This window comes from Leucopleurus acutus (assembly GCF_964270905.1).
Source record: "Leucopleurus acutus genome assembly, chromosome: 5".
NCBI classification, from domain to species: Eukaryota; Metazoa; Chordata; class Mammalia; order Artiodactyla; family Delphinidae; genus Leucopleurus; species Leucopleurus acutus.
Genome location: NC_139147.1, coordinates 73,785,989 through 73,813,458, shown reverse-complemented (window position 1 = coordinate 73,813,458; position 27,470 = coordinate 73,785,989).

Below are 27,470 nucleotides of genomic sequence, written 5' to 3'. Positions count from 1 at the left end.
TATGTGTGTGATGAGAATACCTGAAAATCTACTCTCCTAGCAAATTTCCAGTATTCAGTAGAGTATCACTAACTATAGTCATCGTACTGTTAGATCTCCAGACTTATTCACCCTACATGACTGCAACTTTGTACCCTTTGACCAACATCTCTCTCTTTTCCCCTGCCTCCCTGATCCTGGTAATCACCATTCAACTCTCTGCTTCTATGTATTCAACTTTTCTAATTTCTACATAAAAGTGGTTTTTTTTTTCTTTCTGTATCTAGCTTATTTCATTTAGCATAAAGACTCCAAAGTTCACTCACGTTGAGGCAAATGGCAGGATACCCTTCTTTTTTAAGGCTGAATTTTATCTATATATATATATGACATTTTCTTTGTCCATTCATCTGTTGACAGGTACTTAAGTTGTTTCTATATCTTAGCCATAATACTGCAGTGAGCTTGGGAGTGTAAACACCTCACAGGTACTGATTTCATTTCCTTTGGGTGTATAACCAGAAGAGGGATCATATGGACATTTAGTTTGCTTCCATGTCTTGGCTATCGTATATAGTGCTGCTATGAACACTGGGATGCATGTATCCTTTCAAACCATGGTTTTCTCTGGATATATGCCCAGGAGTGGTATTGCTGGATCAAAAGCTTTTACACAGCAAAGGAAACCATAAACAAAATGAAAATACAACCCACAGAATGACAGAAAATATTTGCAAACAATGTGATGACAAGGAATTAACCTCCAAAACTTACAAACAGCTCATGCAGCTCAACATCCAAAAAAAAAAAAAAAAAAACCAATCAAAAAATGGGCAGAAGACCCAAATAGACATTTCTTCAAAGAAGATATACAGATGGCCAAGAGGCACATGAAAAAATGCTCAGCATCACTAATTATTAGAGAAATACAAATCAAAACTACAATGAGATATCACCTCACACCAGTCAAAATGGCCATCAACAAAAAGACTACAAACAATAAATGCTTGAAAGATTGTGGAGAAAAGGGAACCCTCCTACACTGTTGGTGGGAATCTAAATCAGTATGGCCACTATGGAGAACAGTATGGAGGTTCCTTAAAAAAAACAAAAATTAGAGCTACCATATGATGTGATTTTAAGAGGAACTTTTTTTAACTTTCCCTTTCTGATATTTCATTGTTAGTGTAAAGAAATAGAACCAATTTCTATATGTTAACCTTATATCCTGCTACCTTGCTGAATTTGTTTATCAGTTCTAGTAGTTTTTGTGTGGAGTCTTTAGGGTTTTCTCTATATAATATCATGTCATCTGCATATAATGACAATTTTACCTCTTCTCTTCCAATTTGTATACATTTATTTATTTTTCTTGTCTGATTGCTGTGGCTAGGACTTCTAATACTATGTTGAACAGAAATGGTGAGAGTGGGCATCCTTGTCTTGTTCCAGATTTTAGCAGGATGGTTTTCTGCTTTTCACCATTGAGTATTATATTGTCTGTGAGTTTGTCATAAGTAGCTTTTATTATGTTGAGTCATGTTCCCTCTATACCCACTTTGGTAAAAGTTTTTATCATGCATGGATGTTGAATTTTGTCAAATGCTTTTTCAGCATCTATTGAGATGATCATGTGGTTTTTGTCTTTTCTTTTGTTGATGTGTTTTATCACATTGATTGATTTGTGTATGTTGAACCATCCTTGTGAAATTGAGATGAATCCCATTTGGTCATGGTGTACGATTTTTTTAATGTGTTGTATTTGGTTTGCTAATACTTTGTTGAGAATTTTTGCATCTATATTTATCAAAGATATTGGCCTGTAATTTTCTTTTATGGTGGTATCTTTGTCTGGTTTTGGTATCAGGGTGATGGTGACTTCATAGAATGTCTTTGGGAGTGTTCCCTCCTCTTCAATCTTTTGGAAGAGTTTGAGAAGGATCAATAAAAGCTCTTCTTTGCATGCTTGTTAAAATTCCCCAGCAAAGCCAGCTAGTCCTGGACTTTTGTTTGCAAGAAGTTTTTTGTTTTTTTACAGATTGTACTTCACTTCTAGGTCTGTTCAAATGATCTATTTCTTCTTGATTAAGTTTTGGTAGGCTGTATGTTTCTAGAAACTTGTCCATTTCTTCTAGGTTGTCAAATTTGTTGGCATATAATTGTTCATAGTATCCTCTCTTGTTACTTCTCTTCTGTCATTTCTTACTTTGTTTACTTGGGTCCTCTCTCTTTTCTTCTTGGTAAAACTGGCTAGAGGTTTGTCGATTTTGTTTACCTGCTAGTGTTAGAGGGTCTCCTGCAGAGGCACGGGGTGGCTGTGTCTCACTGTGGGGACAACGATACTGGCAGCAGAAGTTCTGGGAAATACTCTTTGGTGTGAGCATTCCCAGAGTCTGCCATTAGCCCCACCAAAAACCCAGGTAGTCTCCAGTACTAGGTTGCCTCAGGCCAGACTTCATTAATTAATTTTTTACAATTTTATTTTAGTATAGTTGATTTACAATGTTGTGTTTCAGGTGTACAGCAAAGTGAATCAGTTATACATACACATATATCTACTCTTTTTTAGATTCTTTTCCCATATGGGCCATTACAGAGTATTGAGTAGAGTTCCCTGTGCTATACAGTAGGTCTTTATTAGTTATCTTTTTTTTTTTTTTTTTTTTTTTGCAGTACACAGGCCTCTCACTGTTGTGGCCTCTCCCGTTGCAGAGCATAGGCTCCAGATGCGCAGGCTCAGTGGCCATGGCTCACGGGCCTAGCTGCTCCACGGCATGTGGGATCTTCCCGGACTGGGGCACAAACCTGTGTCCCCTGCATCGGCAGGTGGACTCTCAACCACTACGCCACCAGGGAAACCCCGAGTTATCTATTTTATATATATTGTGTGTAAATGTCAATCCCAGTCTCCCAGTTTTTTCCTACCCCCCTTCCCCCCATGCTGACCATAAGTTTGTTTTCAACATCTGTGACTCTATTTCTGTTTTGTGAGTAAGTTCATTTGTACCATTTTTTTAGATTCCACGTATAAGCGATACCATATGATATTTGTCTTTCTCTGTCTGACTTACTTCACTCAGTATGACAAACTGTAGGCCCATCCATGTTGCTGCAGATGGCATTATTTTGTTCTTTTTTATGGCTGAGTAATATTCCATTGTATATATGTACCACATCTTCTTTATCCATTCCTCTGCCGATGGACATTTAGGTCACTTCCATGTCCTGGCTATTGTAAATAGTGCTCCAATGAACATTGGAGTGCATATATCTTTTCAAATTATGGTTTTCCCCAGGTATATGCCCAGGAGTGGAATTGCTGGATCATATGGTAGCTCTATTTTTAGTTTTGTAGGGAAGCTCCATGCTGTTTTCCATAGTGGCTGCACCAATTTACATTCCCACCAACAGTGTAAGAGGGTTCCCTTTTCTCCACACCCTCTCCAGCGTTTATTATTTGTAGATTTTTTGATGATGGCATTCTGACCAGTGTGAGGTGATATGTAGTTTTGATTTGCATTTCTCTAATAATTAGTGATGTTGAACATCTTTTCATGTGTTTTTGGCCATCTGTATGTCTTCCTTGGAGAAATGTCTTATGTCCTTTTTTTTATTGTATTGTTTGTTTGTTTGTTTTTGGTATTGGGCTGCATGAGCTGTTTATATATTTTGGATATTAATCCTTTGTCCGTTGATTCACTTGTAAATATTTTCTCCCATTCTGAGAGTTGTCTTTTCATTTTGTTTATGGTTTCCTTCACTGTGCAAAAGTTTTAAGCTACATTACGTCCCATTTTTGTGTTTATTTTCATTACTGTAGGAGGTGGATCAAAAAAGATCTTGCTGCAATTTAAGTCAGAGAGTGTTCCACCTATGTTTTCCTCTAACAGTTTTATACTATCTGCCTTACATTTAGGTCTTTAATCCATTTTGAGTTTATTTTTGTATATGGTGTTAGGGAGTGTTCTAGTTTCATTCTTTTACATGTAGCTGTCCAGGTTTCCCAGCACCACTTATTGAAGTGGTCTTTTCTCCATTGTACATTCTTGCCTCCTTTGTCATAGATTAGGTGACCATAGGTGCATGAGTTTATCTCTGGGCTTTCTATCCTGTTCCAAAGATCTATATTTCTGTTTGTGTGCCAGTAGCATACTGTTTTTATTACTGTAACTTTGTAGTATAGTTTGAAGTCAGGGAGCCTGATTCTTCCAGCTCCATTCTTCTTTCTCAAGATTGTTTTGGCTATCTGGGGTCTTTTGTGTTTCCATACAAATTGTGCAATTTTTTGTTCTAGTTCTATGAAAAATGCCATTGGTAATTTGATAGGGATTGCATTGAATCTGTAGATTGCTTTAGATAGTAGAGTTATTTTGACAATATTCATTCTTCCAATCCAAGAACATGGTATATCTCTCCATCTGTTTCTGTCATCTTTGCTTCCTTTCATCAGTATCTTATAGTTTTCTGAGTACAGGTATTTTGCCTCCTTAAGTAGGTTTATTCCTAGGTATTTTACTCTTTTTGATGTGATGGTAAATGGGATTGTTTCCTCAATTTCTCTTTCTGATCTTTCATTTTTAGTACATAGGAATGCCAGAGATTTCTGTGTATTAATTTTGTATCCTGCATCATTACCAAATTCATTGATGAGTTCTAATAGTTTTCTGGTAGCATCATTAGGATTTTCTATGTATAGTATCATGTCATCTGCAAACAGTGACAGTTTTACTTCTTCTTTTCCAGTTTGTATTCCTTTCATTTCTTTTCCTCCTGTGATTGCTGTGGCTAGGACTTCTAAATCTATGTTGAAAAAAAGTGACAAGAGTGGACATCCTTGTCTTGTTCCTGATCTTAGAGGAAATGCTTTCAGTTTTTTACCATTGAGAATGTTTGCTATGCGTTTGTTGTATATGGCCTTTACTATGTTGAGGTAAGTTCCCTCTATTCCCACTTTCTGGAGAGTTTTTATCAAAAATGGATGTTGAATTTTGTCAGAAGCTTCTCTGCCTCTGTTGAGATGATCATATGGTTTTTCAGTTTGTTAACATGGTGTATCACATTGATTGATTTGCATATATTAAAGAATCCTTGCATCTCTGGGATAAATCCCACTTGATCATGGTGTATGATCTTTTTAATGTGTTGTTGGATTTGGTTTGCTAGTATTTTGTTGAGGATTTTTGTGTCTATATTCATCAGTGAAATTGGCCTGTAATTTTCTTTTCTTGTAATATCTTTGTCTAGTTTTGGTATCAGAGTGATGGTGACCTCGTAGAATGAGTTTGGGAGTGTTCCTTCCTCTGGGATTTTTTGGGAGAGTTTCAGAAGGATCGGTGTTAACTCTTCTCTAAATGTTTGATGGAATTTGCCTGTGAAGCCATCTGTCCTGGACTTTTGTTGGTTGGAATTTTTAAATCACAGTTTCAATTTCAGTATTTGTGATTCATCTGTTATTATTTTCTATTTCTTCCTGATTTAGTATTGGAAGGTTGTACCTTTCTAAGAATTTGTCCACTTCTAGGTTGTCCATTTTATTGGCATAGAGTTGCTTGTTGTAGTCTTTTATGATCCTTCGTATTTCTGTGCTGTCAGTTGCAACTTCTCCTTTTTCATTTCATTTCATTTGCTTTAGGTGTAAGGTTATGTTGTTTGAGATTTTTCTCGTTTCCTGAGATAAGATTGTATTGCCATAAACTTCCCTTTTAGAACTGCTTTTGCTGCATCCCATAGGTTTTGGATCATTGTGTTTTCATTGTTATTTGCCTCTAGATATTTTTTTATTTCCTCTTTGATTTCTTCAGTGATCCATTGGCTGTTTAGTAACATATTGTTTAGTCTCCATGTGTTTGGGTTTTTACGTTTTTTTTCCTGTAACTGATTTCTAATCTCATAGCGTTGTGATCAGAAAAGATGCTTGATATGATTTCAGTTTTCTTAAATTTAGCAAGCCTTGATTTGTGGTCCAAGATGTGATCTATCCTGAAGAATATTCCAGGTGCACTCGAAGAAAGTGTATTCTGCTGCTTCTGGATGAAATGTCCTATAAATATCAATTAAGTCTATCTAATGTGTCTAATGTGTCATTTAAGGCTTGTGTTTCCTAATTGATTTGCTGTCTGGATGATTTGTCCATTGGTGTAAGTGGGGTATTAAAGTCCCCCACTATTATTGTGTTACTGTCAATTTCCCCTTTCATGGCTGTTAACATTTGCCTTATATATTGAGGGTCTCCTATGTGGGGTGCATATATATTTACAATTGTTATATCTTCATCTTGGATTGATCCCTTGATCATTATGTAGTGTCCTTCTTTGTCTCTTGTAACAGTCTTTATTTTAAAGTCTATTTTGTCTGATATGAGTATTGCTACTCCAGCTTTCTTTCAATTTCCATTTGCGTGGAATGACTTTCAAGTCTGTAAGTGTCCCTAGATCTGAAGTGGGTTTCTTATAGACAGCATATATATGGGTCTTGTTTTTGTATCCATTCAGCCAGTCTGTGTCTTTTGGTTGCAGCATTTAATCCATTTACCTTTAAGGTAATTATTGATATGTACGTTCTTACTGCTATTTTGTTAATTGTTTTGGATTTGTTTTTAAAGGTCTTTTTTCTTCTCTTCCTCTTTTGTTCTCTTGTGATTTGATGTCTATCTTTAGTGTTGTATTTGGATTGCTTTTTCTTTTATGTGTATCTATTGCAGATTTTTGGTTTGTGGTTCCCATGAGGTTTCAATATAGCAGTCTATATATGTACAAGATTGTTTTAAGTTGCTGGTCTCTTAATTTCCAATATGTTTCCAATATCCTGCATTTGTACTCTCTTCACACGACTGCTGGTTTTAATATATTTGTGTGTGGATGATTTCCTACCTTTTCTTTATATTTGCCTTTAATGGTGAGCTTTACCATTCATAATTTTCTTGATTCTAGTTGTGGCCTTTTCTTTTCTGCCTAGAGAAGTTCCTTTAGCATTTGATTCAAAGCTGGTTTGGTGGTGCTGAATTCTCTTAGCTTTTGCTTGTCTGTAAAGCTTTTGATTTCTCTGTCAAATCTGAATGATAGCCCTTGCTGGGTAGAGTATCCTTGGTTGTAGGTTTTCCCCTTTCATTACTTTAAATATATCCTGCCACTCCCTTCTGGCCTGCAGAGTTTCTGCTAAAAAATCAGCTGATAACCTTATGAGGATTCCCTTATATGTTATTTGTTGCTTTTCCCTTGTTGCTTTTAATATTTTTTCTTTGTATTTATTTTTTGTTAGTTTGATTAATATGTGTCTCAGCATGTTCCTCCTTGGGTTTATCCTGTATGGGACTCTCTGTGCTTCCTGAACTTAGGTGACTACTTCCTTTCCCATGTTAGGGAAGTTTTCAACTTCTATTTCATTAATTTATGCTTTCACCATTATTTTCTTTTCTTCCTTTTACTTTCTTTAAGTTTACTCTTTTGTACTTTTTCTGGTTTCATGAGTTGTAGGCTTAGCTCATTCATTTTCCAGCTAGTTTTTTGAAAATAAAGCTTTTTATTAAGATATAATTTACATACCATATTAATTCACCCATTTAAAGTGTATAATTTAATGGATTTTTGTACCTTCACAGAGTTGTTCAGCTATTACCATAGCCAATTTTAGGGCATTTTATCACCCTAAAAGGAAATCCTATACCTATTCTCTTAACATGCCTCCCTTTTCCCACCCTCAGCCCTAGTCAGCCACCAATCTACTTTCAGTCTCCATGGATTAATCTAGTTTGTACATCTCACGTAAATGGAATTATACAATATGTGGTCTTTGGTGACTGGCTTCTTTCGTTTAGCATAATGGTTTTGAGGTTTATCCATGTTGTGGCATATATCAGTCCTCAGTTTTTTCATTGCCAAATAATATTCCACTGTATGGACATATCACACTTTGTTTATCCATTCATCAATTGATGGACATTTAGGTGGTCCCCACTTTCTGACTATTATAAATAATGGTGCTATGAACATTTATGTACAATTTCTATGTGGGCATATGTTCTCATTGCTTTTGGGTTTATACTTAGGAGTGGAATTACTGGGTCATATATGGTAACTCTATGTTAAACATCTTGACGAGCTGCCACACTGTTTTCCAAAGTGGCTGCACAATTATACATTCCCACCAGCAATGTATAAGGGTTTCAATTTCTCCACATTGACATCAACAATGCTATTATCTGTTTTCTATTATAGCCATCCTAGTGGGTATGAGATGGTGTCCAATTGTGATTTTGATTTGTATTTCTCTAATGGTCAATGATGCTGAGCCATCATCATGCATCATTTCATATGATTATATGCTTTTTGTATATTTTCTTTGGAAAAATAATTATCCAAGTCCTTTGCTCATTTTTTAATTTGGGTTGTCTCTTTATTATTGAATGTTAAAAGTTCTTTCTATGTTCTGTAATGTAAAATGTCCCTTATCAGACATATGATTTGCAAAAATTTTTCTCCCGTTCTGTGGATTGTCTTTTCAGTTTCTTAAAATGGTATCCTCTGAAGCACAAAAGTTTTTAATTTTGTTCATGTCCAATATTTTTCTTTTGTTGCTTGTGCTTTTAGTGTCATATCTGAAAAACCATTGTCTAATTCAAGGTCATGAATAATTACACTTACGTTTTCCTCTAAGAGATTAATATTTTTAGCTCTCACATTTAGGTCTTTGATCCATTTTGAGTTAATTTTTGTATGTGGTAGAGATACAACTTTGTTCTTCTGCATGTGGATATTCACTTATCCCAGCACCATTCATTAAAGACTAATCTTTCTCCATGGAATTATCTTGGTGGTACCTTTGTTGAAAATCAATTGACAGTAAATGTGAGGGTCTACTTCTGGACTCCCAGTTCTATTCCATTGATCCATACAAGCTACTTTTAAAATATATGTATGTAGATAATCCATTTCCCCTAAGGATCACTTTAGGCATATCTCACATACTTAATATTAACTATTATTCAATTTTAAATATTTTCATAATTTTAGTATTATTTCTCCTTGATCCATGGATTATTTATAGATCAATTTTTAAATAACCAAGTTAAATTGGTGTATTGATTACATATTAATTTTTAGTTTTATTATATTATAATCAGGTATTGAGGACTATAGATATTAAATCTTAGATGATTGTTTTGAAGGTTTATTTATGACCTAAAGAGAGTTTAATTTTTACAAACACTATAAGATATTGAATATATCTGCTAATCCCAAACTCCTAATTTAACCCTTCTCCACCCCTTTCCCTCTTTGGTAACCATAAGTTGTTTTCTGTGTCTGTGAGTCTGTTTCTGTTTTGTAAATAAGTTCATTTGTATCATTTTTTAGATTCTACATATAAGTAATATCATATAATATTTGTCTTTCTCTGTCTGACTTACTTCATTTAGTATGATAATCTCTAGGTCCATTCATATTGCTACAAATAACATTATTTCATTCTTTTTTATGGCTGATTAATATTCCATTGTGTATATATATGTGTGTATATATATGTATATATATATATATATACACATACACACATACATGTAATATAGATATATTACATCTTCTTTATCTGTTCATCTGTCAATGAACATTTAGGTTGCTTCCATGTCTTGGCTATTGTAAATACTGCTGCAGTGAACACTGGGATGCATGATCTTTTCAAATTAGTTTCCTCTGAATATGTGCCTAGGAGTGGCATTGCTGGATCATATGGCAACTCTATTTTTAGTTTTCTAGGAAACTTCCATACTGTTTTTCATAGTGGCTGCACCAATTTACATTCCCACCAACAGTGCAGAAGGGTTCCCTTTTCTCCACACCCCCTCCAGCATTTATTATTTGTAGATTTTTTGATGATGACCATTCTGACTGATGTGAGGTGGTACCTCATTGTAGTTTTAATTTGCATTTCTGTAATAATTAGTGATGTTGAGTATCTGTTCATGTGTGTATTGGCTATCTGTATGTCTTCTTTGGAGAAATGTCTATTTAGCTCTTCTGCCCATTTTTTTATTGGGTTGCTTGTTTTTTTGTTATTGAGTTGTATGAGCTGTTTGTATATTTTGGAAATTAAACCCCTGTTGGTCGCATCATTGACAAATATTTTCTCCCAGTCCGTAAGTTGTCTTTTCACTTTGTTTATGGTTTCTTTTGCTGTGCAAAATTGTAAGTTTGATTACGTCCCATTTGTTTATTTTTGCTTTTATTTCTTTTGCCTTGGGAGACTGACCTAAGAAAACGTTGCTATGATTTATGTCAGAGAGTGTTTTGAATGTAGTCTCTAAAATATTGGTGCATGGTCCACGTGTATCCCATTTGGTCAAACATTAATTATATTATCCAAATCTTCTCTATTGCTAGTCATTTTAATAATTAACACATTCATATGGCTTAAACATCAAAATAGTATAAAAATATACACAGTGAAAATCTTCACTCCCACCCTTGTCCCATCTATGCATCCATACTCCAATCCCTATGGTCAACAGTAGTTACTAATATTTTTGCATATTCTTTCCATGTCAACACAAATAAACAAAGATAAGGACATAAATTCTTATTTTTACTCTCTTTCTTAAATAAAAGGTAGCTAATTATATAGACTTTTACTGGCTGTTTTCAGCTAACAATATGTCCTAGAAAAAATTGTTTTTTCCTTTGGCCGTGCCTTGCAGCATGTGGGATCTTAGTTCCCCAACCAGAGATCAAACCTGTGCAGCCTGCATTGAGAACATGGAGTCTTATCCACTGTATCAAAAGGGAAGTTCTGACCTAGAAATTTTTTTACATCGGTACATAAAGAGCTTCATCATTTTTTGTAGCTGCATAGCCGTCTTTGGGTAGGTGTACCACGGTTTATTTAACCTGTCCTCTAAATAAAGACATAGGTTGTTTCCAGTTTTTTTTTTTTTGCTTTTTTTTGCTTTTAGAAATAATACTGCCACAAATAACCCTGTCCACATGTCATTTTGTATGTGTGCAAGTTCTGTACTAATTTTAGACACATTGCATTCTTTATTTGACTGTCTATTATCCCAGTTTCCTGGAACTCTAGTCATTCAGTCCATCATGCTGTCAGACTCGTGTGCATGGTGGGCATTTTCCTCATCTTTGGTGTGGATTGTGTGTTCCATGAAACTCTTGTCATCCCAGATTATTGAATAGTCCCTCCAGAGTGTTGCTATATTTACTCCTCCAGGTAAATCCAAAGTATCAGCAGCCTGGGATCGACTTTTTATTAAAGTTTTTTGGCTTGGGAGTTTCCTAGACTTCTGGATGGTATAAATTCAAACTTAAATCTATGTGAGACACAAGCCCTGGGTTTTGATTTCTCAAGGGAGAATTTTTTACGCTGAGCCCAAGCAGAAACACACATGCTTTCTTCTTATCTTACTGAGCCAGTGAACAGGTTTCTTTCTAATCTATACTTCCCCTGAGGGTGTGGCCCTCTGAGCATACCAGCTATAAGCAAGGGTTTCATTCTAACTCCTTGCCTTATGTGGCCCAAGATTTCATTTCCTGTCTCTATGTGGGCATGAAAGCCCAAGCCCCCAGGTTCCTAAAACTGGCAGCAGTGTGACCACCACATCTACCTCCACACCAGCCACTCCCACAGCTACCCCACCTCCACCCAGGAGTCAGTAGCAGCAGTTCATTCACTTTCCACTAAAGCTTTTATTCCCCTCTTCATGTCTGGTGCCTGGTGAGTTTCCTTTCTTGCTTGCACGCTTGGATATTCACTTAGAATAATTTTTGTTGTATTTTATCTAGGTGCCTGTGGCAGAAGAATTTATGCTTATCCAATTATTTTCCCACAATCCATTTCCTTCCTGGGCTTTGCAGTAATTCACATCAACACTGTTTACCATCCATCTACCCCAGGACCTGTTTGGTAAATGCAAGTAACTACTCCATATAAGAATCATGGTATTTTGGGCTGGTGAAGGATCATACAGATAGTCTAAGACTTCAAGAGCTAAATTTCAGTTGCTGTTACAGTACTTGTATTCAGGCTAGGATTCTGGTACGGTCATTTTCTCTTTCCATTTTGCTACGTGGTTCTCCTTTTATTTGGATTAAAGAATCATCTAAGTTATAGAGGTTTTTTCTGTTTTGTTTTTTTTTTTGCAGTACATGGGCCCCTCACTGTTGTGGCCTCTCCCGTTGCGGAGCACAGGCTCTGGACGTGCAGGCCCAGCGGCCATGGCTCACAGGCCCAGCCGCTCCGCGGCATGTGGGATTTTCCCGGACCGGGGCATGAACCCATGTCCCCTGCATCGGCAGGCGGACTCTCAACCACTGAGCCACCAGGGAAGCCCTAAGTTATGGATTTTTAATCAAAACCTTTAATATCTATTTGGTAAACAGCCAGAGATGGTGTCAATAAACAGATTCTCATTTTAATCCCAGTATTTTCAGATGGAACATGAGGTCAGGAGAGTTTAACTGACATACTTGTCACTACTTTGGTGGGGTGACATTAACCAGAAGTGAAGAACTCTTTCTGACTCCCCACATAAGCAGTGATGATTGGAGTTTTGTTTACTATTTCTGCCCTTTTGTTCTTTACCATTAGGCACTATGAAGCTATTTATCAGTGTCAGTTTATTATCTATAAACAGGATGGTAATCTGCACTCCTTTTGTTCTTAGAACATTTTCCCTGTACCTCTTTTCTGACATGCTTGACTTATGTAATGTTGATATTCCTCTAATCTACTGATGCTGGGCTTGAGAGCAACTCAGGCAATATTTCTTATGCCAAACAGTGGCATAAAGCCCCATTCCATACGGAAATATTCGAGTGCACTGGGCAGGTGATTTGCATCACAAGATGTTACGAACTGACCAGAAGATAGAAGGAGACTTCCCAGGACAAAGATCTCCAGATTGGGGCTAGAGGTCATGTTGACAAGCTAATGCCTCCCATTTCTCCTGAAAATGCATCTGTTGCTGGTCATTGAATTGATGTGATGGTGATAGAAGTGGTTGGGGGGAACTCAGTAAAACTAGATTACTATTGCAAAGTGTTCAATGGTTTTGTGATTTTATATGAGCCTTGTTCAAAAGGTCCCTCTTTCCTTTGATCTAGGCTGGGAATATATAGTTCTGTCCCAATATGAAGCAAGAATTGTAATGTTGGAACGGTCCTTGTTTTCTCTCTATTATTCCAGGACATATGGGGGACCCAGTACTTATATGGGGGTGTCCTACCATCAATCTGAAAATTGTGGTTCTTTTAGAGCTAGAAGCACACAGGACATTCCTCTCTCACCTGCTGCTTCCTTTGCAAAGCTGCTTCCAAGATATAAGCACTAACTCAAATTCTCTAAAGAGAAGAAAACTTTGATAACCCAGAGTCAGCAGGGGGAAATGCTGAGTTTAGGAATAGAAAATTCCAAAAGTCACCAGCAAACCAAAAGAATATGTATCAAAATGATACTCCATTTCCAGCCATTCCATCATGCTTGCTCAAGAGAGATGAATACTGTGGTAATTTATCAGTCAGCACGATGGTACATCTGCTCCATCATAATTATCTTATACTTAGGAGAATTGACCTGGAATGAGAGTGCAAGAATCACATAATCTATTCTAAGCACACAGCATTTTTAATCCATTCCCTTGGGGAAGCTGAAAGGCAGGTCACTATAATTTGCATAGGCTGGAAGTAATTTGATTTTGTTAACTTACTTACAATACCTAGAATTACAGAATCATAAAATCCCATGGTTGACAGAGAATGTAAATGTTATTTAGCCCATCCAATTCAGGAATAGGCTTATACAAGCTCTGTTTCAATACCTTCAGTGATGGGCAACTTGCCTTTCCCCAGGGAAGGCTAATGGGACTATCTTTTCCCCACTATGAGGAGACAGAGATTTCCCAGGAAAGGTCACAGCTTTTCAAAAACCAGGTTTTCTACAAATTCATGTTGAGCTATTGTAGCAGGCATCTCCATTTCCTCACCACCCAATGATTCACCTCTCGGGAGTTCCCCAAACCTTTCCCCTTTGTCTCAGATCCTGTCCTACCACCCGTTCCCACCTCTCACCAGGCATCCTCATTCCTACACTTATTGAGGAAATCAAAACTACCAGACAAAAGCTGTTAGCCTCCTTCCTTCTGACTCTCTCTCATTGCTCATCATTTCCTTCCCTTTGTGCTCAAGGAAGAAGTATCTCTCTTCTTGACCCAAGGTAAACCTTTCTCTTTCTGCGCCAGGGTGGGGTTTATGGTAAGAGTGCATCTCAGCCTTTCCTACCTACTTCGATGAGGGTATTTTCTAATTTGCCAAAATGTATAGGAGTTGCTCAGGTAGCTTCTGGATTGTTTCAGAAGGAGTTCTTTCATGTGTAGCTGTAGATTCAGCGTGTGCATGGTAAGAGATAAGTTCAGCAGCCTCCTATATTGCCATCTTGGACACCATAAACCTTCCTCTCTTGCTGGAAATCACACACCTTCTGTCATGTGTTAAACTTGAATGGCCAGGCAGGTCCTCTCTTTCCTGTAGCTCCAACTTCTCCACCTCTTCTGGGTCATTCTCCTCAATTTATAAATATGTTCAGGCCTTTCTTTTATTTAAAAATAGCCTCTCTTCACCCTGCTGCCCTTCTCATTTCTCTTTTCTTATCCTTCTTGTATTAGTTAGGACAAGCTAGGTTATGCTGCTGTAACAAACAGCCCCAAATCTAACATAACAAAGGTTTGGTTTATTTTTCCTCACTCAGGCAATGTCCACTACAGGTCAAAGTGACTTTTCAGAGCAACTGTCTTCCATGTGGGAACACAGCAAAGCAGGCTGCTTTAATCTTGTGTCTCCCCCTTCTCAGCACAAGGTCTCCTCCACTTGCTGCAGCAGGAGAAGTGATAACCTCCTTCTAACTCTAAGGGGGAAAGAAAAGTTTCAAGGAAAAAAGAACTAAAAATTCACTAGAAGATTTTCACCACACCTTCACCAACTTCCTTGACTACAGATTCAGTGTCTGCTGTCTCCACTTCCTTGCTTCTGAGTTGTACCTTAACTCCTGAAAATGGCTCCTGCCCCACACTCTACAGAAAATGCTAACTCTCCCAATGACCAATTATTGTCCTGGCTTTTCCTACTAGGATCGCTGGAATTCAGCCTCCTGCAGAATCCCCTTTACTGGGCTGTATTTTAATGTCTTGCTCTGGGCTTTTCTTGACAGTCATTATAAGAAACAGTCAGAATTAATTTTCTGCATTTACTATGGAGTTTTTTTGGAAGAATTAGTCTAATAAATGCCCCCTTTTTCCTTATATAAACACTAGGTGAAAAATAATTTTAGAATTTAGTGCCAGCAAGAGTCTCTTCTCGCCTAAGAAAATATGTTCATATCTTTTACATAACATTCCATGGGTTTTTTTGTTGTTTTTTTTTGTGGTACGCGGGCCACTCACTATTGTGGCCTCTCCTGTTGCAGAGCACAGGCTCCGGACGCGCAGGCTCAGCGGCCATGGCTCACAGGCCCAGCCGCTCTGCGGCATGTGGGATCTTCCTGGACCGAGGCACAAACCCGTGTTGCCTGCATCGGCAGGCGGACTCTCAACCACTGTGCCACCAGGGAAGCCCATGTTTTGTTTTTTATACTGGCTACCAAGAACCTTAGAACCAAACCGTATGATCCATTTTAATAGTAATATATATACAGACATCCAAATCAGAGAGGAAGAAGTAAAATTGTCTTTGTTTGCAGGTGATAGAATCTTATATAGAGAAAATCCTAAAGACTCCATCAAAAAACTGTTAGAATGAATCAATGAATTCAGTAAAGTTTCAGGATACAAATTCAACATACAGAAATCAGTTGTATTTCCAACACTAACAATGAAACATCTGAAAAACGAAAAGAAATTTTAAAAAAGCAATCCCATTCACAATAACATCAAAAACAATAAAATGGTTAGGAATAAATGTAACCAAGGAGGTGAAAGATCTGTACATGACTCTGATGAAAGAAATTGAAGACACAAACAAAAGGAAAGATATCCCATGTTCATGGACCAGAAAAATTAATATTGCTAAAATATCAATAGTAGCCAAAGTCATCTATATGTTTAATGCAATACCCATCAAAATTCCAGTGGCTATTTTTCTTTACAGAAATAGAAAAATCAATTCTAAAATATGTATGGGATCAAAAAAGACCTCAAATAACCAAAGAAATTCTGAGAAAGAGAAATAAAGCTGTTGGCACCACACAGTCCTGATTTCAAACTATACTATAAAGCTATAGTGATCAAAACAATATGGTACTGGCATAAAAATAGACATATAGACTAATGGAACAGAATAGAAAACCCAGAAATAAATCCTAACAAATACAGTCAACCATTATTTGACAAAGTAGCCAAGAATATTCGATGGGGAAAGGATAGTCTCTTCAATAAATGGTTTTGGGGAAACTGGATAACCATATACAGAAGAATGAAATTGAACCCCTATCTAACACCATTCACAAAAATTAACTTGAAATGGATTAAAGACTTAAACATGAAAGCTGACCCATAAAACTCCTAGAAGAAAACATGGGGGAAATTTCCTTGACATTGGTCTTGGCAATGATTTTTTTGGATATGACACCAAAAGTACAAGCAAAAAGAGCAAAAATAAATAAGACTACATCAAGCTAAAGAACTTATGCACAGCAAAAGAAACAATCAACAAAATGAAAGGCAACCTATGAAGTGGGAGAAAATATTTGTAAATCATATATCTGATATCCTAAATATATAAAGAACTCATACAACTTAATAGGAAATAATCCAATTAAAATGGGCAGAGGAGCTGAATATAAATTTTTCTGAAGAAGATAAATGGCCAATAGGTACATGAAAAGATGCTCAGTGTTGCTAATCATCAGAGAAATGCAAATCAAAACTACGAGATATCACCTCACACCTGTTAAAATTACTGTCATCAAAAAGACAAGAGGTAACAAGTGTTGGCAAGAATGTGGAGAAAAGAAAACACTTGTGCTCTGTTGGTAGGAATGTAAATTGGGATGACCACTATGGAAAATAGTATGGAGGTTCCTCAAAAAAATTAAAAATAGGACTACCATTTGATCCAGCAATCCCTCTTCTGCATATATATCCAAAGGAAATGAAAATAGGATCTCAAAGAGATATCTGCATTCCCATGTTCATTGCAGCATTATTCACAATAGCCAGGATATGGAAAAGCCTAAGTGTCCATCAGCAGCTGAATGGCTAAAAGAGATGTGGTGTACACATACACAGTGGAATATTAGTCAACTATAAGAAAGAAAGAAATCCTGCCGTTTGTGACAACATGGACGAAATGAGGCAATTATGCTAAGTGAAATAAGCCAAATAGATACTATGTGTATAATATCACATATATGTGGAATTTAAAAAAGCCAAACTCAGAGACAGAGAGTACGAGGGGCTGGGGGGTGGGTGGGAATTGGGGAGATGTTGGTCAAAGAGTACAAATTTCCAGTTATAAATAAGTTCTGGGGATCTAATGTACAGCATAGTGATTATAGTTAACAGTACTGTATTATACACTTGAAAGCTGCTAAGAGAGTAGATTTTAAATGTCCTCACCACAAAAAAAGCAATGGTAATTATGTGACATAATTGGGGTGTTAGCTAAAACTATGGTAGTAACCATTTTGCAATATATGTGTATCAAATCAACATGTTGTATACCTTAAATTTACACAATGTTATATGTCAGTTAAATCTCAATAAACCTGGCAAAAACTACTAATACTAATTTAGTTTACTTGCTTCCTCTTTTCTTCAGTCTCAATTTTCTCTACTTATCCGTCCAGCCTATTTGAAAGATACCTTTTCCTCTGAGATCTCAAATTTATTTTTTAAAGCATTGAGGGTATAAAAACTTTAAAAGGCCTTTTCTGACCAGACTGGAGAATTTACCTGTGGTGTTCCTAACCCTAGAGCAGAGCTAGAGAGTCTCACATGATGCAGCTAAGCTACAATCAATCACAGTTATGTTAGAGAAGATGGGAGAAGGTACTCCAGGCAGCAGAAATCCTCAGCTCTTGTCTGAACCTTCCAGATTCTCCTGCCTGAGCCCCAGGACAGACACAGGAGATTCTTAAGAGAGAACAGATTCTGTAGCTGCTGAGTCTGCAGCATCCTTCCCCCTAGCAGCACAGGAAGGGAGTAAGTCACTGTATTCAGAGAACAAGTGGGACAGTAAACCAAAGGTCTGAGGAGAGAGCTTTGTCTAAGAAGAAGGCATGATGATCAAGATTTGGGTATCAGGGTGATGCTATCTTTGTAGAATTAAATGGGATGTTTTTCTAAACCAGAGGTCCCCAACCTTTTTGGCACCAGGGACCGATTTTGTAGAAGACAACTTTTCCATGGACCAGGGGGATAAGGGGATGGTTTCGGGGTGATTCAAGCACATTACATTTATTGTGCAGTTTATTTCTATTATTATTACATTGTAATACATAATGAAATAATTGTACAACTCACCATAATGCAGACTCAGTGGGAGCCCTGAGCTTGTTTTCACTTGCCACTCACCTATAGGGTTTTGATATGAGTCTGCAAGCAATTGATTTTATTATGGCCTCTGTGCAGTCAAACCTCTCTGCTAATGATAATCTGTATTTGCAGCCGCTCCCCAGTGCTAGCATCACTGCCTCAGCTCCACCTCAGATCATCAGGCATTAAATTCTCATAAGGAGTGTGCAACCTAGGTCCCTCACATGCGCAGTTCACAGTAGGGTTCACACTCCTATGAGAATCTAATGCCGTCGCTGATCTGACAGGAGGTGGAGCTTAGGCGGTGATGCAAGCAATGGGAAGTGGCTGTAAATACAGATGAAACTTTGCTCACTGGCCCGCCACTCGCCTCCTGCTGTGCGACCTGGCTCCTAACAGGCCACGGACCAGTACCAGTCCATGGCCCGGGGGTTGGAGACCCCTGTTCTAAACTCTGGGATAAATGACATGTGAATTGTACTTTAAAGTTTTTACAGAATTCACCCATGGATCTGTTCTTTGAAATCTCTTTGACTCTTCTGATTCTTTTTCTATAATCACTCATTTTTTATTTTCCAAAGATTTTTGAATCTCTCAGCAAACATAGTGCACAATGTTCTCTTTCATTGGAAAACTATGTCCTTTGTTCATGTAGTTATATTCCCTTTCTCAAATCTAATGTTAGATATGTCTTCCCTTATTTTCTTAGTTAACTCTATTAGAGATTTGCCTATTTTTTTTAATGAGCACCTAAATTGTTTATTAATTTTATTATTTTCCAGTTTGTTGATTTCTGCATTTGTTCTTCTGTCTTTCCTCAAGTCTGTTTGTTGGGAAGTATAGGAAGATTAGCCTCCTAACTTGAAGGTGGGGTCCATTTATTTTTTGTTAAATATCATTACCAATTAATGCTATAAAATTTCCTCCAAATATAGTTTTGGTTGTATTTCTTAGGTTTGATACATAGTTTCTTGTTATTGTAGTTTTACTTTACAAATGATTTATTTTCTAGCCATATTGCTTTGTTACTAGAAAACGTGGCCTCCAAGGTTTCTACCTTTTCAAATGTATTGTGTATTTCCTAATGATTCAGTGTGGTAGGCAGCTTCTGACAAGACTCCCAATGATCTCCATCTCCTGGTATTCATGCCCTTGTATAATCCCCTCTTCTATAGAGTAGACTGTACCTAGCGACTTGCTTCTAATGAGTAGAAAAAGTGTTGTGATGTCACTTTCAAGTTAAGATTGTAAAAGACTGTGAATTTTGTTCTCTCTCTCTCATTTGCTCACTCTTATGAAAGTCAAATGTCATGTTGTAAGACCCACATGGCAAAAAACTGAGGGCAGACTCTAACCAACACCCAGTGAGGAACTGAATACTGCCAATTGTCAATGTGAACAAGCTTAGAAGTAGATCCTTCCCAAGCTGAGCCTTCATATGAGACCACAACTTCAGCCAGCAGCCTTGTAAGTGACTCTGAAACAAAGGGCTCAGCTAAGCTGCACCCAGATTACTGGTCCACGGAAATTGTGATAATAAATATTGGAGGTTTTTTTTAATGTATTTGATATTTTTATTGAAGTATAGTTGCTGTACAATATTATATAAGTTACAGGTGTATGATATAGTGAATCACAATTTTTAAAGGTTATACTCCATTATAGTTATTATAAAAGATTGGCTATATTTCCCATGTTATATAATATATCCTTGTAGCTTACATTATACATAATAGTTTGTAACTCCTACTTCCCTACCCCTATATTGCTCCTCCCTGCTTCCCTCTCCCCACTGGTAACCACTAGTTTGTGCTCTATATCTGTGAGTCTGCTTATTTTTTGTTATATTTACTAGTTTGTTGTATTTTTTAGATTGCATATACAAGTGATATCATACAGTATTTGTCTTTATCTCTCTGACTTGTTGTACTTAGCATAATACCCTCCAAATCCATCCATGTTGTTCCAAATGGCAAAATTTCATTCTTTTTTATGGCTGTGTAGTATTCCATTGTATATATATACCATTTCTTTATCCATTCATCTGTTGATGGACACAGGTTGCTTCCATATCTTGGCAATTGTAAATAATGCTGCTATGAAAATTGGGGTGCAAGCATCTTTCCAAATTAATGTTTTTGGTTGTTTCCGATATATACCCAGGAGTAGAATTGCTGGAATACGTGGTAGTTCTATTTTTAGTTTTTTGAGAAATCTCTACACTGTTTTCCACAGTGGCTGCACCAATTTACATTCCCACCAACAGTGTACAAGTGTTCCCTTTTCTCCACATCCTCACCAACATTTGTTATTTGTGTTCATTTTGAGGTTAGCCATTTTGACAGGTGTGAGGTGATATCTGCTTGTGGTTCTGATTTGCATCTCCCTGATGGTTAGCGATGTTGAGCATCTTTTCATGTACCTATTGGCCATCTGCATTTCCTCTTTGGAAAAACATCTATTCAGTTCTGACCATTTTTAAATCAGGTTGTTGGGTTTTTGATGTTGAGTTGTACAAGCTGTTTATATATGTTTTATATCAATCTGTTATTGGTCCTATTATTTGCAAATATCTGTTCCCATTCAGTAGGTTGTCTTTTTGTTTTGTTAGTGGTTTCCTTTTTTGTGCAAAAGCTTTTAAGTTTAATTAGGTCACAATTGTTTATTTTTGCTTTTATTTCATTTGCTTTAGGAGACAGAGCCAAAAAAGTATTGCCATGACTTATTTTAAAGAGTGCTCTGCCTATGTATACTATCCGGTCTTACATATAAATCTTTAAATGTAAGTTTGTTTTTTTTTTGTATATGGCGTTAGAGAATGTTCTAATTCATTCTTTTGCATGTAGTTGTCCAGTTTTCCCAGAAACACTTATTGAAAAGACTGTCTTTTCTCCATTGTGTATTCTTGCCTCCTTTGTCATAGATTAATTGACCATAAGTGTATGGGTTTATTTCTGGGCTCTCTATCCTGTTTCATTGATCTCTGTGTCTGGTTTTGTGCCTATACCATGCTGTTCTGATTACTGTAGCTTTGTAGTATAGTCTGAAGTCCAGGAGCATGATTCCCCAAGCTTTATTTTTCTTTCTCAAGATTGTTTTGGCTACTCGGGGTCCTTTGTGTTTCCATACAAAATTTTAAATTATTTGTTCTATCAATAATTCTGTGAAAAATGCCATTGGTATGTTTTTAGGAATTGCATTGAATCTGTAGATTGCCTTGGGTAGTATGATCATTTTCACAATATTAATTCTTTCAATACAAGAACATGGTATACCATTCAATCTATCTGTGTCATTTTTAATTTCTTTGACCAGTGTCTTATTGTTGTCTGAGTACAGATATTTTGTCTCCTTAGGTAGGTTTATTCCTAGGTATTTTATTCTTTTTAATGTGATGGTAAATGGGATTATTTCCTTAATTTCTTTTTCTGCTACTATGTGGTTAGTGTAAAGAAATGCAACAGATTTCTGTATATTAATTTTGTATCCTGCAACTCTACTAAATTCATTGATGAGGGCTAATAGTTTTTTGGTAGTGTCTTTAGGATTTTCTATGTATAGTATCATGTCACCTGTAAACAGTGACAGTTTTACTTCTTCCTTTCCAATTTGGATTCCTTTTATTTATATTTCTTGTCAGATTGCTGTGGCTACAACTTCCAAATCAATGTTGAATAAAAGTAGCAAGAGTGGGCATCCTTGTCTTTTTCCTGATCTTAAAGGAAATGCTTTCAGCATTTCACCATTGAATATGTTAGCAGTGGGTTTGTCATATATAACCTTTATGACTTTCCCTCTATGCCTGCATTTTGGAGAGTTTTTATTATAAATTGATGTTGAATTTTATCAAAAGCTTTTTCTACATCCATTGAGCTGACAATATGGTTTTTATTCTTCAGTTTGTTAATGCAGTGTATCCCACTGATTTTGAAAAATCCTTGCGTCCCTGGGATAAATCTCACTTGATCCTAGTGTATGATTCTTTTAATGTATTGTTGGATTTCGTTTGCTAGTACTTTGTAGAGGACTTTTGCATCCATGTTCATCAGTGACATTGGCCTGTGTTTTTCGTTTTTTGTGATATCTTTGTCTGGTTTTTGTATCAGAGTGATGTTGGCCTCATAAAAGGAGTCTGAAAGTGTTCCTTCCTCTGCAATTTTTTGGAATAGTTTGAGAAGGATAGGTGTTAACTCTTCTCTAAATGTTTGGTAGAATTCATCTGTGAAGCCATCTGGTCCTCGATTGTTGCTTTTTGGGAGTGTTTAAATTACTGATTTAATTTCTGTACTGGTAATTGGACTGTTCAGATTTTCTATTTCTTCCTGGTTCAGTCTTGGGAAATTGTACATTTCTAAGAACTTGTCCATTTCTTCTAGATTGTCCATTTTATTGGCATATAGTTGTTCATAGTAGTCTCTTATGATCCTTTGTATTTCTGTGGTGTCAGTTGTAACTTCTCCTTTTACATTTCTGATTTGATTGGTTTGGTCCTCTTCCTTTGTTCCTTGATGAATCCAGCTAAATATTTATCAATTTTGTTTATCTTTTCAAAGAACCACCTTTTGATTTCATTGATCTTTTCTATTTTTATATTAGTCTCTATTTCATTTATTTCTGCTCTGATCTTTATGATTTCTTTCCTTCTACTCGCTTTGGGTTTTGCTTGTTCTTCTTTCTCTAGCTCCTTTAGTTGTAATGTTAGGTTGGTTATCTGAGATTTTTCTTGTTTCCTAAGGTAAGCCTGTATCGCTATAAACTCCCTCTTAGAACTGCTTTTGCTGTGTCCCATAGGGTTTGGACCATCATGTTTTTGTTTTCATTTCTCTCTAGGCATTTTTTAACTTACTCTTTGATTTCTTCAGTGATTCATTGGTTGTTCGCTAGCATATTGTTTAGCCTCCACGTGTTTGTGGTTTTTGCAGGGATTTTTTGCTTGTAGTTGATTTCTAGTCTCATTGGCATTATTTTCAGAAAAGACGCTTGATATGATTTCAATTTTCTTACATTTATTGAGGCTTGTTTCGTGACCTAGAATGTGATCTAAGATGGAGAATGGTCCATGTGTATTTGAAAAGAATGTGTATTCTGCTGCTTTTGGATGGGATACTCTTTATCTATCAATTAAGTTCATCTGATCTAATGTATTATTTAAGGCAAGTGTTTCCTTACTCATTTTCTGTCTGGATGATCTGTCCATTGATGTAAGTGAGGTGTTAAAATCCCCCACTATTATAGTGCTACTGTCAATTTCTCCTTTTGTTTATTAATCTTTGCCTTATATATTTAGGTGCCCAATGTTTGTTGCATATATATTTACAATTGTTGTGTCTGCTTCTAGGATTGATCCCTTGATCACTATGTAGTGTCCTTCTTTGTCTCTTATAACAGTCTTTATTTTAAAGTCTATTTTGTCTGATATAAGTATTGCTACTCCAGACTTCTTCTGATTTCAATTTGTGTGGAATACTTTTTTCCATCCTCTCACTTTCAGTCTGTGTGTGTCTCTAGATCTGAAGTGAGTCTCTTGTAGGCAGCATATATATAGGCCTTGTTTATATATCCATTCAGCCATTCTATGTCTTTTGGTTGGAGCATTTAGTTCATTTACATTTAAAGTAATAATTGATATGTATGTTCTTATTGCCATTTTGTTAATTGTTTGGGTATTTATTTATTTATTCATTTATTTTTGGCTGCATTGGGTCTTCATTGCTGCACGTGGGCTTTCTCTAGTTGTGGCGATAAGGGGCTACTCTTTGCTGCAGTGCACAGGCTTCTCATTGCAGTGGCTTCTCTTTGTTGCAGAGCAGGGGCTCTAGGCGCATGGGCTTCAATAGTTGTGGCATGAAGGCTCAATAATTGTGGCTCGTGGGCTCTAGAGCGCAGGCTCAGTAGTTGTGGCACATGGGCTTAGTTGCTCCGCAGCATGTGGGATGTTACCGAACCAGGGCTCAAACCCACATCCCCTGCATTGGCAGGCAGATTCTTAACCACTGTACCACCTGGGAAGCCCCTGGGGGTTGTTTTTTGTATGTCTTTTTTTCTTTTTTTCTTCTTTTGTTCTCTTCATTTGTGATTTGATGACTATCTTTATAGTTATGTTTGGATTCCTTTTTCTTTTTTGTGTGTATATCTATTATAGATTTTTGGTTTGTGGTTACCATGAGGTTTTTGTATAGCAGTCTATATATGTACATAATTGTTTTAAGTTGCTGATCTCTTAATATCAAATGCATTTTTAAAACCTCCATTTACTCTCCTCCCCTCACAATGACTGCTTTTGTTATCATATTTTACATCTAATTGTTTTGTATATCCCTTGACTGCTTATTGTAGATATAGATTATTTTTACTACTTTTGTCTTTTTTGTGTGTGTGTGGGTGGATGATTTCCTACCTTTAATATATGTTTGTTTTTATTGGTGAGCTTTTTTATTTCATAATTTTCTTGTTTCTAGTGTGGCCTTTTCTTTTTTGTCTGGAGAATTTCATTTAACATTTGTTGAAAAGCTGGTTTGGTGGTGCTGAACTCTTTTAGCTTTTGCTTGTCTGTAAATCTATTGATTTCTCCATCAAACCTGAAGGAGAGCCTTGCTAGGTAGAGTATTCCTGGTTACAGGTTTTTCCCCTTTTATTACTTTAAATACATTGTGCCACTCCCCTTTGGCCTCCAGAGTTTCTGCTGAAAAAATCATCTGATAGCCTTATGGGAATTCCCTTGTATGTTATTTTTTGCTTTTCCCATGCTGCTTTTAATATTCTCTCTTTATCTTTAATATTTGTCTTTTTTTTCCACTTTTTTTTTTTTTTTTTTTTTTTTTTGTGGTACGCAGGCCTCTCACTGTTACGGCCCCTCCCATTGCAGAGCACAGGCTCTGGACGTGCAGGCCCAGTGGCCATGGCTCACGGGCCCAGCTGCTCTGCGGCATGTGGGATCCTCCCGGACCGAGACACAAACCCGTGTCCCCTGCATTGGCAGGCAGACTCTCAACCACTGTGCCACCAGGGAAGCCCAATATTTGTCATTTTGATTACAGTGTGTCTTGGTGTGTTCCTCTCTGGGTTAATCCTGTATGGGACTCTCTGAGCTTCCTGGACTTGAGTGACTATTTCCTTTCCCAGGTTAGGGAAGTTTTCAGCTATTATGTCTTCAAATATGTTCTCAGACCCTTTCTCTCTTCTCCTTCTGGGACCCCTATAATATGAATATTACTGCACATGATCTTGTCCCAGAAGTTTCTTAAACCATCTTCATTTCTTTTCTTTCTTTTTTCTTTTTTGTGTTCAGCATCCGTGATTTCTACTATTCTGTCTTCCAGCTCACTGATCCATTCCTCTGTATCATTTAGTCTATTATTGATTCTTTCTAGTGTACTTTTCATTTCAGTTACTGTATTCCGCATCTCTGTTTGGTAGTTCTGTATATTTTCTAACTCTTTATTAAAAACTTCTAGCCTCTCACTCTGTGCATCCCTTCTTCTCCAGAGTTCTTTGATCATCTTTATGATCATTACTCTAAACTCTTTCTCAGTAGAATGCCTATCTCCACTTCACTTAGTTTTTCTTCTGGGGTTTTATCTTTTTCCTTCATCTGGAACATGTTCCTCTGCTGCCTCATTTTGTCTATGTTGCTATTTGTATTTTTATATATGTGATAATTTATTTACATTTCTTAACCCTGCAGAAATGGCCTGCTATAGGAGATATCCTATGTGCCCCAGTAGTGTACTCCCCTCTTGTCACCCAAGCTATATGCTCTAGGTGTTCCCACATGAAGGCTGCATATGTCCTTCTTTTGTGGTGGACTGACTATGTGGGTGGTCTAGTAGGCTTGTTTGGCCTCTAGCCCAGTTGGTTGTCAGACCGTGCCTTGTGAAGATGGTACTGGTCTCTGGTAAGTGGGAGCTGGCCATGAAGCAGTTGGCTGCAAAGCCCTAGGGGAACCCGGGCTAGTACTGCCTCACTGGTGGGCAGAGTGAGGGGCCAGAAGACTCTGGGGCTGTTGCTCACCCACTGGTGGGTGAAGCCAGGTCCTGGGATTATTGCCAGACTATTGGCAGGCAGAGCTGAGCCCCAAATTCTTGCTGCAGGGCCCAGGGATCCCAGAGCTAGTGTCAGATCACTGGTGAGGGGCAGGGATACCAGTTCCCTAAACAGTTGGGTATGGGGTACAGAGTGTCCTGAAGCTTTTGTTGGTCTGCTAGTGGACAGGGCTTTGGCCCAGCTGGTCCCAGGGTAGGATCTGGCCTGCTGTGCAGGCTGTGTCCACAGGTTGTGAGATTATGGTTTTCTTGCATCTGGTGTCTGTCCCCTGGTGGGTGAGGCTGGCCTAGAGGCCAGTGCAGGCTTCCTGGAGGGCAAGGCCAATGCCTGTACACTGGAAGATGGAGCTGAGTCTTGGCCCCCTGGTTGGCAAGGCTGTGTCTAGAGGCATGTTTATAGGTAGCTGTGGGCTCAGAAAGTTTTTAAGCAGCCTCTCTGCTGATGGATGGGGCTGTGTTCCCTTCAGTTAGTTGTTTGGCCTGATGTATCCCAGCACTGGTGCCTACAGGCTATTGGGTGGGGCCAAGTCTTGGCACTAATGAAGCAGAGGGAGGATCCCAAGATGGCGGCCACTAGTAGCAGTGTCCGTGTGGTAGAAGGAACTCCCATGTATGGCTGGGCCAATGTCTATGTCCCCAGGGTGAGCCACAGCCACCTCCAACCTCTCCAGGAGATTCTCCAAGACCAGCAGGTAGGTCTGGCCCAGGCTCCTATCAAATTACCTTTTTTGTCCTGGGTGCTGCAGCATGTGAGATTTTGTGTGTACCCTTTAAGAGTGAAGTCTCTATTTCCCTCAGTTGTGTGGGGCTCCTGAAATTAAACCTTGCTGGCCTTCAAATCCAAATGCTTTGGAGGCTCGTCTGGAGGCTGGGGAGCCCAATGTTGGGCTCAGAACTCTCATTTCTGTGGGAGAACCTCTGCAATA